General features: G+C 39.9%; 1 protein-coding gene across 3 annotated transcripts in view; it reads left to right on the forward strand.

The window, feature by feature from the left end:
- The first annotated feature begins 2,470 nt into the window (after window positions 1-2,470).
- rasgrp3 (RAS guanyl releasing protein 3 (calcium and DAG-regulated)) overlaps window positions 2,471-13,502 on the forward strand; it is a 50,546-nt gene continuing 39,514 nt past the window's right edge. For 2 of the 3 annotated variants that reach the window (XR_003833578.1, XM_029450549.1), the window contains exon 1: window positions 5,184-5,466. The gene's annotated coding sequence lies outside the window, so the exon portion shown is untranslated. Of the gene's footprint in view, window positions 2,602-5,183; window positions 5,467-13,502 lie in introns of those variants that run through there. The other variant, XM_029450550.1, reaches the window with a different exon arrangement.

Raw genomic sequence — 13,502 nt, forward strand, 5'->3', positions numbered from 1 at the left:
AGTGGCTTTTAGCTTCTGCCAAAGTAAAGAGCCATCAGGTTGAGGACACATTGAGGAACATTCCTGGAAAGACAGGTCTTATCTGGGTTGCAATGCAAACACGGCAGCAAAACAGCTATGAAACCTCAAAAACAGGTTGACCAGCATTCTAACATTTCTAATATTTAACACACAAAACAAACCGAACATCATCGAGAGCCATGGATGTGCATTTAACATGAGGGTACACTGCACTGAACTAGTAGAATAAGTCAAGTTTGGGTACAATGGATCTAATGAAGACCCAGTTGTGACAAAAAAAGTGTCAACATCCATAAAAATGTTGTAAAACCTCTTTTGCATTACAATCTATGTTCTACTATGCTTGTATGCTCTCTGTTTTAATTAGGCTAATTGTCTATACAGTAAAACATGTCTAGTTACACCACTTGCAACTTCCATTACAGTTAGCTGTAGCTCACAGCTAACAAATGAAACAGCCACAAAGACGCATTACTGCTTGAATATCCTTTCAATAGATTTGATGTTTAAGCTTGCATGTTTACTTGACATAGTGATCAAATCACTATGTTTAAGTTGACTTATCAGTTCCTTGATTTGATATTGCATGTGTTTTGTTTTTCCTTGTGATCGAGAAGAGATTTCTGTTTAATTGGCTGCCGACGGTGATAATGTGTGTTGTCTTCATTTGTTTATCTGTTGCAGGTGCGCTGTCTCTATAGCTCGTGTGGTGGAGGAAGCATACAGAACTTAAAGTAATTATCATTCATATTTGTTAATAATCAGACTTGTTTGCCAGCCCAGCCCAAGAGAGCTACATAAATCCTAAATCCTAGTACAGCCTACCCAGGAGGGTAGTCACTCTCTCCCTTCGAATCAACTACAAACTCCTGGTCCTCACTTACAAAGCCCTCCACCACCTAGCACCCTACTATCTCACTGACCTCATCTCCCCCTACCAACCCCCTCGGTCTCTCAGATCCACCTCAGCTGGTCTCCTCTCCACCCCCAAATCCAAGTTGCGCAGCTTTGGAGACAGAGCCTTCTCCAGGGCAGCACCCAGGCTCTGGAACTCCCTCCCCCAAGACATCCGTGACTCTCAGTCCCTCTCTATATTTCAGTCCCGCCTCAAGACGCACCTCTTCTCAACTGTCATTTGCTAGCCCCCTGTTAACCGTATTATTCTCTCGTCCCAACCCCTCCACCCCACCTCTTACTATTGTAAAGCGGCTTTGAGGTCTTGAAAAGCGCTATATAAATTCAATTTATCATTATTATTATTATTATTATTATTATTATTATTATTATTATTATTATTATTATTATAATTAGTCAAACTAGGACCCTGGTTAACGTCTCCCCCAGCAAGTTTGTGAAATCCCATACAATCACCAACAGCCCAGGATGGGTGAGTACACTAATTCAAGATAAAATGAGAGAAATAGAAGATAGCAGAGACATCCAACCCTATGTGCAATTACTGTAATAAGAGGGGACATACACAGCACCAATGCAGGGCAAGAGGGAATGTCATCATCCGCAACCTTTAAACTACAAAGTCTAGCTGCCGGGCTGGAAGACGTAACACCCACAATGATTAGGCTGACTTATTTGGAGACACTGCTGAAGTAGAAATGGATATTGTTGCCGTCCCCTGGTTCTCATGTGACGATGCCAACCCAACGTTTTTGCTTTCGTCACTTTGGAAACCAAGGCATCCACTTAAGAGATGCCTCCTCCTCTCTGAGTATTCATGCTGCTAATGGACTCTCCATTCACCACCACAGCTTGGCAAAAAGATTGGCAGAGCTGAAATGAAAGGTTGTGGTTTAATTGTTGTCAAAGACTTCTGGACTGGCCGGGTTAGCTGGGGATGAATATGATCCATCAATGTTGGTGCTGTTTGCAAGTGGACAAACTGGTACGGTGTGATTTCTCTGCCTCCACTGCAGGTCAGGAGGCCTGCTGCAAAGCTCTGAGAGGGACATTTTGTGGGTGAAGACCAAGGGGTCCTTGACAATTAGTAGCTGTTCTGGAGCTCTCGATTATATCACATGTTGTCCCTCAGCAGATGGAAGTTTCCCAGTTGCCATGGAATGTGGATGTTAGAATGCTGCAACATCTCTTTATTTTTCTCTGTCTTTCTTTTCTATCCATTACCCATACTCAATGTAATATTAGACCTACATAATGTATTAGCTTATTGAACCTGTATGTATTCTTACAGGAGACAGACATTTGAATCAGGTGCAGAAAGACGTGTACATTTTTCCATCTGGATTAGATTCTGTCTGCCTCTCTGGCTCTGTCTGCTCCTCCCCTCTGTCCCTATCTGTAACAAGGCTACTCTGTGATATTTGCAGAGCTGTCCTGCACACCAACCTTTGTTTCCAGTAAACTCAGAATCTATTTATAGACTGTGTGTGAGTGAAAAAGTGAGGGAGATTGTTTGTGGAAGTTATTGGAGAGACAGAGTTAACCTGCAGCACTTAAAGTAAATGTTGTGTATAATTTGCTGTCCTGATTAGCACTGATACTACGGGATTATGAGTTGCGCGACAGAGGTCATCTGGCAGTAATGTTTGTCTGGGCCACAGTAAGGTAAGACATACTTTGAGAATGGTTTGTGTCCAGGGAGAACATAACTTTATACTTAAACTGTAAAACTTGCAGTTACAATTTATTATATATATTTTTCACATATTTAGCAACAATCTTTCTACACAGCGATTGTATATGCTGTTTTTAAATGTTTTAACATTTGTGTTGTGTTTCTTCTACACTGCACTGCCTAGCGCAAACTGTACTGTATAACTTGGATTTTCTGAGGATGCAGTTTATCCGTGTTTGAAGGTTATTGTTATTATTATTATTATTATTATTATTATTATTATTATTATTATTATTATTATTGAAGCAAAAGCTGAAACCTGACAGGTTTGTTTGACATTGTTGACCTCATCAAAGCATAACATTAGATGTACAAACATGTAATTGCACTGGTAAATGTGATGCTTTTCTGCTGCAACACTAAACAGTACTGAAGGTATAATTTATACTAATACGCTCTGTTAAATAAAACTTATCTGAGATTAAGTTCTATCTCCAGTCCTCTGAGTTTTTGAAGGAGTGTTTTGTCACTGCAGTTGTGGACTTTTGATTTCAGGAATGTTAACTAGTTACTTCTGATCCTAAAATGCAAGTGAGCAGAAAGGAATCATAAGATAGTCAAGGTTCCTGCAACATGTGTGTGTGTGTGTGTGTGTAGAAGTGAGTAAGTCCCCAAGGTCAAGACTCTTAACGCCATTCAAGTGTAAAGGTTGCATAATCCTACAGTAGGATACAACTCATTCATTAAACACAAATGTTAAGTTGAGTTGATGGTCAATTGTTGAGTTGAGTTGTGCTTGTTCAGATAAATAGTTATTTAAAGCTATACTAAAAACAAAAAAACAATATTACCATTGAATCAGAGGTGTACAGTTTTTTCTACCACCGCAGAATCTATCTCTGGTCTGGTCATGCTGACGTGATAAAGTTCCTTGACGGTAGGTGAAACAACAAGTGGTGACAAGGTAGCACATGACTGTACCCTCCCCAGACAAACTAACTAAATGAACACGAGGACTGAGAGCACAGGGAGGCTGAGCATTAACTGCCTGTCCAGCATGAAATGGCTAAATGGATGAATTCCAGGCTTATGACTGAACAGATTAACTTCAGTTTGAATCGGTCCACCTGTCTTCACTGGCTGCCTAACTACATATTTTGGGCTACGACTGAAAGCATAGTTTTACACTTAAGTCTAATCTTTTTTGATTTATAAGTGTACCTACATTGACAGTGTGTTGGACTGTGAGCACTGCCAAAACACTTCCAGTGCAAAGCAGAGCCCTGACAGAACACACTCGGTGTGTGTACTGACAGAAAGCTGCAGCTGCTGACGCTCAGCTGCTCTTGCTACGCAGCCAATAACAACCTTCCGCGCCACCCAGCAGTGATGGAACTGCTATTCAGTGTTTTACTGACAACTCCCATGATACCACACTACTTCACCACGCCACCAAACTCAGTCTTGTCTTATTGCTTTGATTGAAAGACCCCTCGTGGCAAAGATTTACGTATTATCGTTGAAGTGTAAGCATCAGAGCCACCTGAGCTGCTGACGTCATCAAGAACATTGCTGTCCACATTGCAAATTGAGCGTACTGCACACGTCCTAAGCTTGGCTAACTCAGACTGCTTCATATTAAGAAGCCATTTTCGCACCTGAGGATGATAATTTTTTTCTCACATTACAATCACATTAAGAAGTGACCTCTTCATGGCCAGTGTGGACAATAACTACTTCAATGAACATACACTGTATGGTCTTGTGAGTATAGACTAACATGGAATTGTGTGAACCTCTGGAAGTTGAAATTGGTTCTATTCATAGCATCTTCACCACACCAGTTATTTGATGAAAGATTCTGTGCCAGACATTTCCACTAAACATGTGATATTGTTGAGTTCTGTTATACACACACGGCCCAAATGATCAACCAGGGAATCAATAAACTTTAAGCAATTTTCATTCCATTTGACCGTATACTAAATGACACTAGATTCCAGTTTCCCCACAGTAGCTGTCATACAGTCCCTTGTTGTGAGAGACAATAAAAGTTGGAGTTCAATTCTTTTTGTCCAGCCAGGCAACAGGATGTGTAGTCACTGTTTTTGTTTAGGCAGACATTTTTAGAAGCCCAGAGAGACAAAACAATGTGTACAACGTCATTAGAGGGGAATATGGGATGGGTTGACCCTCTCACACAAACACAGAGCAACAATGGAGGCGCACACACACACGCACATACACACGCACACGCACGCGCACACAAATTACTCCACCATATTTATGAATTGGCTATAAAAACCTGTTTATCACCTAAACTCAAGTTACAACCACATAGTTCACTGGACATTTAACGTACAAAGTTATCATTAATGTTGGTGGGATTTAAGACAGGAAGACACAACCACGAACGTGCGCACAAGCATATTGTGATACATTTCCTGCTCTGGTCTTTTCCACTTTACCTTGTGTGGTCCCTATATTTAGCTCAGTCCAGGGAAACCAACCAACACAGGCAGGAAAACTAAGTTGGGAAAGAATTGAAGGAAGTCTAGTGGCCATTTAGACAAACAACTCAGACACTGGGATCAGTGCTGGCTGAATACACAGCAGTTCTCTGTATGGCTGAGACAGACAAAGGGCTTTAGAATGATAGAGGGCCATCTGAAGAAAGAGTTTGGAGATACTAGGAGAGCCATGCTGGGTTCAGTGGCAGCCTTTTGGATCCAGCTGGATTTGGGTTGTGATGTGGATTTGAACAGACAAAAGGTGGATCTATACATGAACGTGTTTAAAAGGTGGATCCATGTGGTCTGCTGGTAGATCTTGGCTGTTTGAAAGTCTCAGATGAGGTAAGGTGCATATGTGGTTGCCTAAATGTTTGAATAGAAACCTGCATCAACATTAAAAAACAATGCTCTCATCCATAGAGATGATCTCAATTGCTTTGTAAAAACATTAGGACCTAAAATATCTTTCTAATATCAGCTGTAATGTGAATTTTAAGGTATTTTAACAGCATTTTGTGACAATGTTGTGCTGGTTTGGATCGACATTGATCATGCAAAGACTGTGAGTGTCCCATCTGTCAGATATTTGTGGGGTAGTTGTCTATGTCATTACTGTTTGATCACACAGGAGCTCTGTGTGTTTGATAGTCTTGTGGCACTTCTAAATATCATATGATGTAAATTAATCAATTCTAGTCTTTGTCTTGGTACAGTATTCCAAACTACTACAATTGCTCTGTACATGTCAGTATGTATAATATCATGTTTGACAGCCAGTTGCCTACATTTAAAATCAATGTGTCCGTGATGAGGAGGTCAATGGAGTGAAGTTATCCAATGGACTGCACATTTATTGTCACACATTTGCGAGACACTGCTTTACTGTTTTCACTATTAGTATATTTTATTAATTCATTACACAATTATCTTTTCACCCTTTACTGTGTGGTATTCATAAATAAGCACAAACCATCATACCTGAGAGAATGACGAGACATTAGTTGGCTCAACATGCATGTGAGTTACAAGACAGGAATCTTTCATCTTTTAAACACACGGGACAGCTGCCTTCAGCATCTAGCAATGAAAACACTGTTATTCATTTTAATTTAGTAAGTAATCCTAACAGAATAAGGACCAAATAAATGTCAATTTCCTGTGTAGTTTAGTTAGCTAGGTAGCAAGGTATATAGTAAGCATTTATGATTTATTGTGTGTCGGTTGGGGAATATGGCAGGGTGGGGGAGTAATGTATATATTATCTACAGGATGGGATCGCCTGGAAATAACATGATTTGTGTAGAGACATGTAACAACAGATTGCATCTTGTAATGTGCCTTTAACTGCTCCTCCATGTGTCCGCTATACAAGTGGAACATGTAGACCTTAGACAAATAATCTCACATTGGGTGTACTGAAGTAGCAAATTAGCAAATCCCTGCATGAAAAGTGGGATTTTTGTAAGTAAGAAGCACTTTTGAAGTATAGTACAACTATGGCTTGAACCTTGGTATTTTAGACCAATTTGGGTCCTGTCCAGACTTCCTGTGGAAGTTTTTCTCATCTTTCCCTCTTTTCCTGTCCTGCTTCCGTCACCTGTACACTTTCCTTGCTTCCTCTCTTCTTACTCCTCATCTGTCCCTGCCTGAGGACTCCTGTCCTCTTCCATCCCTATGATCAATCCTTGACCCCTCTCTGTCTATCAAGGTAAACAAACACTTAATAATTATATAATTACGGTTCTATTGGTATTTTTTAGCGACAGTCCTTGCTACTAAGTGAACATCATGTGGCTTGTTCTCTTGTACATCAGTATATCAGAATGTGGTCAGTGCTCTGTCCTAAAGAAAACTTGAACACATGCATGTTTTTATTTATCGGGTGCTAAAGAAGAAACGGAAACATTGGTTCTTATATTCATTAAATAAAGTGAAGCTGTGTGCTCCAGTGTCATTTGTGTGATGTTCAACCTGTCGAGATAATCAGCCGACAGAATGTCAAGTAGCTCTGTAAAGGGCATCAAAAGGGTACAGTACACAGCGCACCATCATTAATGTGCGCATGAATTTGTATCTCAGAATCCTTCAAATCAAATGGCAATCGAGCAACAATTTTTAGTACAAAATTAGATACTTGGCATCTAATTTTCTCCAACGTTTTGGAGCTTTGACCCCAACATTTGAATTATTGTTAAATTACTGCAGCAACCAGGGAATTTTTATGATGCCCAATAGATAAATATGAAAGCTGTTAAATCCCACTGAAAGCATTTTTTGTCTGCCATCACCTCCAGGCATACTACTGTAGATAGAGTCGAAGAGTCGAAAGCCAAACTAGCTGCTCTGTGATTCTGCACTTATGCACAGTGGTGCTTTGAGCTAAATGCAAAAATCAGCACACTAACATGTTCACAATGTTAATTATGATGCTCAGCACGCATGTTCACCATCTTAGTTTAGCGTGTTAGCATGCTACATTTGCTACATAGCACTAAACACAACATACAGCTGAGGCTGATGGGAATGTCAGTAGTTTAGCAAACATTTGGTCATTAACCGAAGTACAAATTAGAAATTTGACGGATGATGGCTCAAGGTGAAAAAAGGTTAAGGGATCACTAATCTCGGAACCAATTGGTTATTGGCTTCCTATCCCGTGTGCAGGTCAATTGTTTACTGTCCAATTAGCAACTTGAGATACAAGAGTGGAGTTGGCAGACGATCTGTATGACCGGATTGTTTCACAAGCTAATAAAAAGCTAAATCGTCATCAGGCGATAGCCGATGGGTTCCCAGATTGCATTTCGGCCAATGCGTTCCGCCTCTTTTGCTCTCCACACGGACTGTTCACCTGCATTTAAACAAAGCTCGCTCTGACTTGATTGGTCAATGATAATCTACAAATACCAAACCAGAACGCCTCCAATAACAAAGTCTGGTCCCGTTGTCTACAGATTCTGCATATGAATCCAGAATCTGTTTATAGAGATTAAGGGATCACCAAGGTGAAACTAAAAGTGTATTTGTATCGGGACAGGTATGTATGATAAACCAATGCCACACACCAATTCATTTATAGCCTATAAGATATGCAATGTCAGTCCCTGGATGAGCCTTTAAAATACATAAAACTCAACAAAAAACAAAGACAGAAACTAATACAAATAAGCACTATGAAACCAGAAGCACCAGATCATTCATAACTTCATGATGATCCCTCTTTAAAAACTGTTTCATTACAATCCATCCTCAGGGGAACATGAATGTGAATATGAATGTGTGCAGTCTCTTAGTCTTTCTAGAGATATATAATTCATCTCTTACTCCAATAATTTTTGAAGCCTTATTCAATTTGTTACTGGAAGATATTATTTTAAAGATGATCAGATGTCAACATTATTAATTCATTAATTATAAATTACACTTTACAAGCTAAGGAAGTACAGTAGGTGCGATTAACCAGACTAACTAACCAGGCTATGGAGGCTATGTACTCGTCAGTGTACACACACACACACACACACACACACACACACACACACACACACACACACACACACACACACACAGTCATAAACTCAGAGACCATCTGTTTAAAACGCCCTACCGGCTGTCTGAACCCAAGGTCGATTTAACATCTGTCTCCAGCAGTAGACTACACATGACTCCAACCTGTCTGCGCTGAACTTCAGATCCATTCTAATGCACGACTACTCACTGTGTCTGCTTGAATCTGCATCCCTTTGAGAACAACACAAAGTTCTAGATCTCTTCAAACAGCTGGACTACAATCTGATGCTGTTAGCTGAGTTAGCTCAGGGTTTAGGTTACAATAAAGACTGTAGTCAGGTGTGCACTTTTCATCTGGTGCAATTTATGTAATAATATAATTGTAACGATGTGCACACACAAACACCATGCATATGCCTTTATGAATTTATAAAGGAAGAACATGCGCACCTCAAGCATACTTCAGACCAGCCAAACACATGTTTTTAGCTGAAATAACTGCGGTTGATATGATAACGAGGAGATTTAAGACGAGACTGTGAAATGTCACTATTCTTCTCTAGTCATATTGGATATTGACTAATATCCAATGATTGCTGCAGCGGGCACAGGTATTGATATGCAAACAGATGTTTAAGGGTGCTTCTATATCTATTTATGGCTAACTGAGATTGTAAACAAAACAAAATCAGGAATAGACAGCTTTGTAATTCTGATGGAAAAGAATGCTTAAGCATATTACTGTCTGTGTGTGTGCACAGTTTTAGTCCTCAATCTACAAAGAGCTTTATGCATCTGTTCATATAACGGCCAAGGCACATGTAGAAGATGAGCGGTGTTATGTCCCAGTGTAACAGTATAGGACACAAACACGTCATCAAATAACTTTATTGAGAGTCATTTCACAATATACAAATTAAATGTGACACAATGAGCTCTTGGTCATATCATAACTTTCAAACTCAGCACGTCTCTTCTGATCTCTACAATTTCACATCCAAAAACTGAGGAGAACTAAACCAAAAGCAGCGATGGCTGTACAACAACAGCTCCACAGAAGAAGTCTCAGCTGACTCAATCAGCAAACGTTAATGGTGGACGCTTGTTTATGATCTGTGTGCAGCTCCCAAGGATGTCACACTCACATACATATAATACTAGAATCGTTAAAAATACTCACAGTGCAGTTCTCTTTAAATTCATCCCGAACTCCAGATTGTTGCTCAGTCGGTCATGCTGTATGCAATAATATTAGAAAAGCTACGTGTTATTCTAAAAATTCCCACAGTATACGTTCCCAGATAGGTTGCCCTCTCATTCCTTAACTTTACCTCGTGTTCCCATCACACTTACTGTACTGGTGCACAGTTACAATTACACTGTTAATTGGGAAGAATTACGCTGTACATAGAAGGCCGTAAAGATAAACCCACTGTACATACCTGCTCAGCTCCAAACTGCAGACTGATGCAGATCATGGACTCGCTGGTTAAACATGGTGGATCCTTTAGTGCAGGGGTCGGCAGCCTTTACTATCAAAAGAGCCATTTTGCCCCTCTTCCACCAAATAAAATGTGTCTGGAGCTGCAACACATATTTCATAACACAGCTTAAGTTGTATATATATATATATATATATATATATATATATATATATATATATATATAGTTTGTTGAATTTATGAAATTACAGAAAGACAAAGGAAACTGTTGAGATTGTATTGTTATTTTTAATTGTTATTAGGACAAAACTAAACTCTTTTAGCAGTATCAACTCAATGATCTCTCATCACAGGCGATTGAATATGCTTCAGCTTAATTGATGTCCTCAATTTGCTGTTTGGTGATGTGTGTTGCCATTTTAATGGCCTTGTCCTTGACGGTCTTTGCAGAGAGAGACATATCTCTAATTTTCTGAACAATTTCATCTTTGTTTTTAAAGTCCGAAGATAGATGCTCTGATATTTTTAAGAATGCTTCTTTCATGTATTCTCCATCTGTGAGCGGCTTTGCAGCTGGAGATGCGCGAAATGGGTTTCATTAGCAAAGGTTTTGGATAGTATATAGTATTTTTTGGTACCACCTCGATCAAGGTTCCAGGAGAGCTGAGACGATACTAAGAGGTGTGAGAATCGTCACTAGCGCTACACAAACCTGCCATTTTTAAATAGCCAAGCTACCGTCAATAGTGACCGCAATTTCTTTATTCCTTCGATCCAAATTTATAAAAAAATGGCAGCACACAAAACTATCTGTACACTATGTAGTACAATTGACGAAGTGCGGACGTTCCTCTGTTAAAAGGATTCAGCGAGTGTCCAGTTTAAGATGATTTCACTGCAGTTTCACGCAGCATTGCTACGGCCATTAGCTGAGAATACCGCCTCCACTGAAAAGGGTACTATAGGAAAGGAGATAGGGGTAAAAGGAACTGCTACCAAATGAGGCGAGTCGAGTGGAGCCGCACCAATCTTGCATCAGTCAGGTTTCTAAAAACATAACTCCACATGACTGAAGAAACTACAAGTATTTTCTTTAATTGCATGTTTCCAATGATATGCAATGGAGCAGTTTGCTTCTGACTGCAGAGTAAGAAGTTATCCACAGCAGCGTTATGAGATATTTCATGTTATACTGCCCCCAAGAGAGAAAAACACAAAGACCGCTGAGTGCAGCTACTTTAATGTCACATTATGGTTTAGGGGCGGGGTTCAGGATGTTTTACATTTTAAGTTTACTGATAGGTCTATATATATAATATTACATATATAGTTGAAATTATGAGGAAAAAAAGACTGATTAGGGTCTTGAGCAGTACATTTCTCACTTCAGTTTTGTTTTTATCATTTATTTTTATTTAATATTGTGGGGTCCCTTTAAGCATGTAGTATTAACTATATATATATATATATCAGTCCAAGGTTCTCACAACCTGGTTATGTGTGTGTGTGTGTGTGTGTGTGTGTGTGTGTGTGTGTGTGTGTGTGTGTGTGTGTGTGTGTGTGTAGATACGGTCACATGGCAGGACTGCTGCTGCTCCAGGCTGCTGTGTTTACCAACAAGAGGAGGCGGAGGTCATAGCGTAGTATAAGCTCCACCATGGGAGTCTCTCCACTTGACAGCCAGTAGCAGCTTGCAGTTTCCAGCAGCAGTTAGAGATTTCTCAGTGGAGGGACTGATCTTTAACCTGGATGGTTGCTGTTACGCTGCTGTTCAGGGGGTAAGATTTGACTGCTTGTGAAATATAGATTGTGTAGTTTGTGAGAGATTTATAACTGATAATTTCTGTGAAATCAAGAACAACATTTAAGGGCTGGTTGTTGTTTCAAGATGAATGGACAAAATGAGAGTTTACAGTTTTAGTAAGTAGTTTTTCAGCTGTGGCTTTATTTTGTGTAGTTAAGGCGTTCAGTGTTGGGCTGAAACACTGTGTGTGTGTGTGGTAAGAAGTACAAGTCAAAGATGGTTACAGTTGTGTCTCTGTCTAGCTTTGGTAAATTGATATTTTGTGAACATTAAACAGATCTTAATGTGTGGCAGACCTTTTAAGAGCTGTGTGTGTGTGTGTGTGTGTGTGTGTGTGTGTGTGTGTGTGTGTGTGCTTGTGTGTGTGTGTGTGTGTGTGTGTGTGTGTGTGTGTGTGTGTGTGTGTGTGTGTGTGTGTGTGTGTGTGTGTGTTTGTGTGTGTGGGTGGGTGGGTGGATGGATGGATGTGTGTGTGTTTGTGCAGCTTTGCATTTGTATTATACCTTCTGTCTGAATGTCTGTCTGTGTATGCACCTACAAGCAGTCTTTTCACTGGACTACTCATAAAATACACAATGACGCATCCTCAAACCAGAGGCAGAGACACAGTGACCCATTAGTGGAGGCAGAAAAGCACAAGTCATGCTAAAGGGCACAGCTGACTGTAACATGCACAGCTGAGCTGTGAAATCAAAAGGAAGAAATCAGTGTGTGTATCCCGTAGCAATTGACATATAACGCATTAATGTTTTACGAACCATGAAAGCAGCGTGATGTCCACTGAGGACAAAGTGAAAGAGAACACTTTGAAAGTTTCAGAATGGCCTTCTTGTTGTTTGGGAGGCATCTATGCGTCACACTGTCAGTAGTCAACATGAAGTGTCTTTGCTTTAATTCTGCAGATTTTCGTACTCATTTTAATTGTATTAATGTTTATTGCTTAATATTTGATTTATGCTTTGACTTAAACAGTGAAATTTAAATCTTATATCATGACAAGTCCAACACCAAGCACATGAGATTGAGTCAAGATCAAGAGTAGGACATGTGTCCTTTCCCAAGAACAGGCTTTTCATAACTATTCACTTAAGAAATGTCGCTAGATTTAAACGTGTGATAGGAACAGGCAAGCACCGCTGTTGTAGTCTATTGTGAAATGAAGAAATATTGTCTGGCTGGGTGGCTTTTTGTGATGAAGTGTCTGTGTGGGTTTCCTCTTGGGACTCTGGTTTCCTCCCACACACAAAAGACATGCTGGGTCTGAAGACTTCAAATCACCCGTAGGTCTGTGTTAGCCTGGCGACCTGGCGACCTGAACTACCTTCCCTGTCCCAACACATTGGAAGGGTAGACTTTGGACCCAGAATGGAGACAGATTTGAAAGTTGTTTAAGAAATGTAGAACTCCATACAAACTAATTATGTGAGCATGCTGCACATGGCTACGAGCACCATTGGAATGTACAGCAACTCATAAAGAGAAATGACTGATGCAAATATGAATGAATTATTCCCAGTTTATGTCCCTGCAGTAGAGCAAAGGCAAACAGCTCTAATGATATATATCCTTGATGTGTAAAAAATATCCCATGTTTTGCTTTTATTAATGTGATATTTTGCACA

This window comes from Cottoperca gobio, chromosome 15, assembly GCF_900634415.1.
Source record: "Cottoperca gobio chromosome 15, fCotGob3.1, whole genome shotgun sequence".
Classification (NCBI taxonomy): Eukaryota; Metazoa; Chordata; class Actinopteri; order Perciformes; family Bovichtidae; genus Cottoperca; species Cottoperca gobio.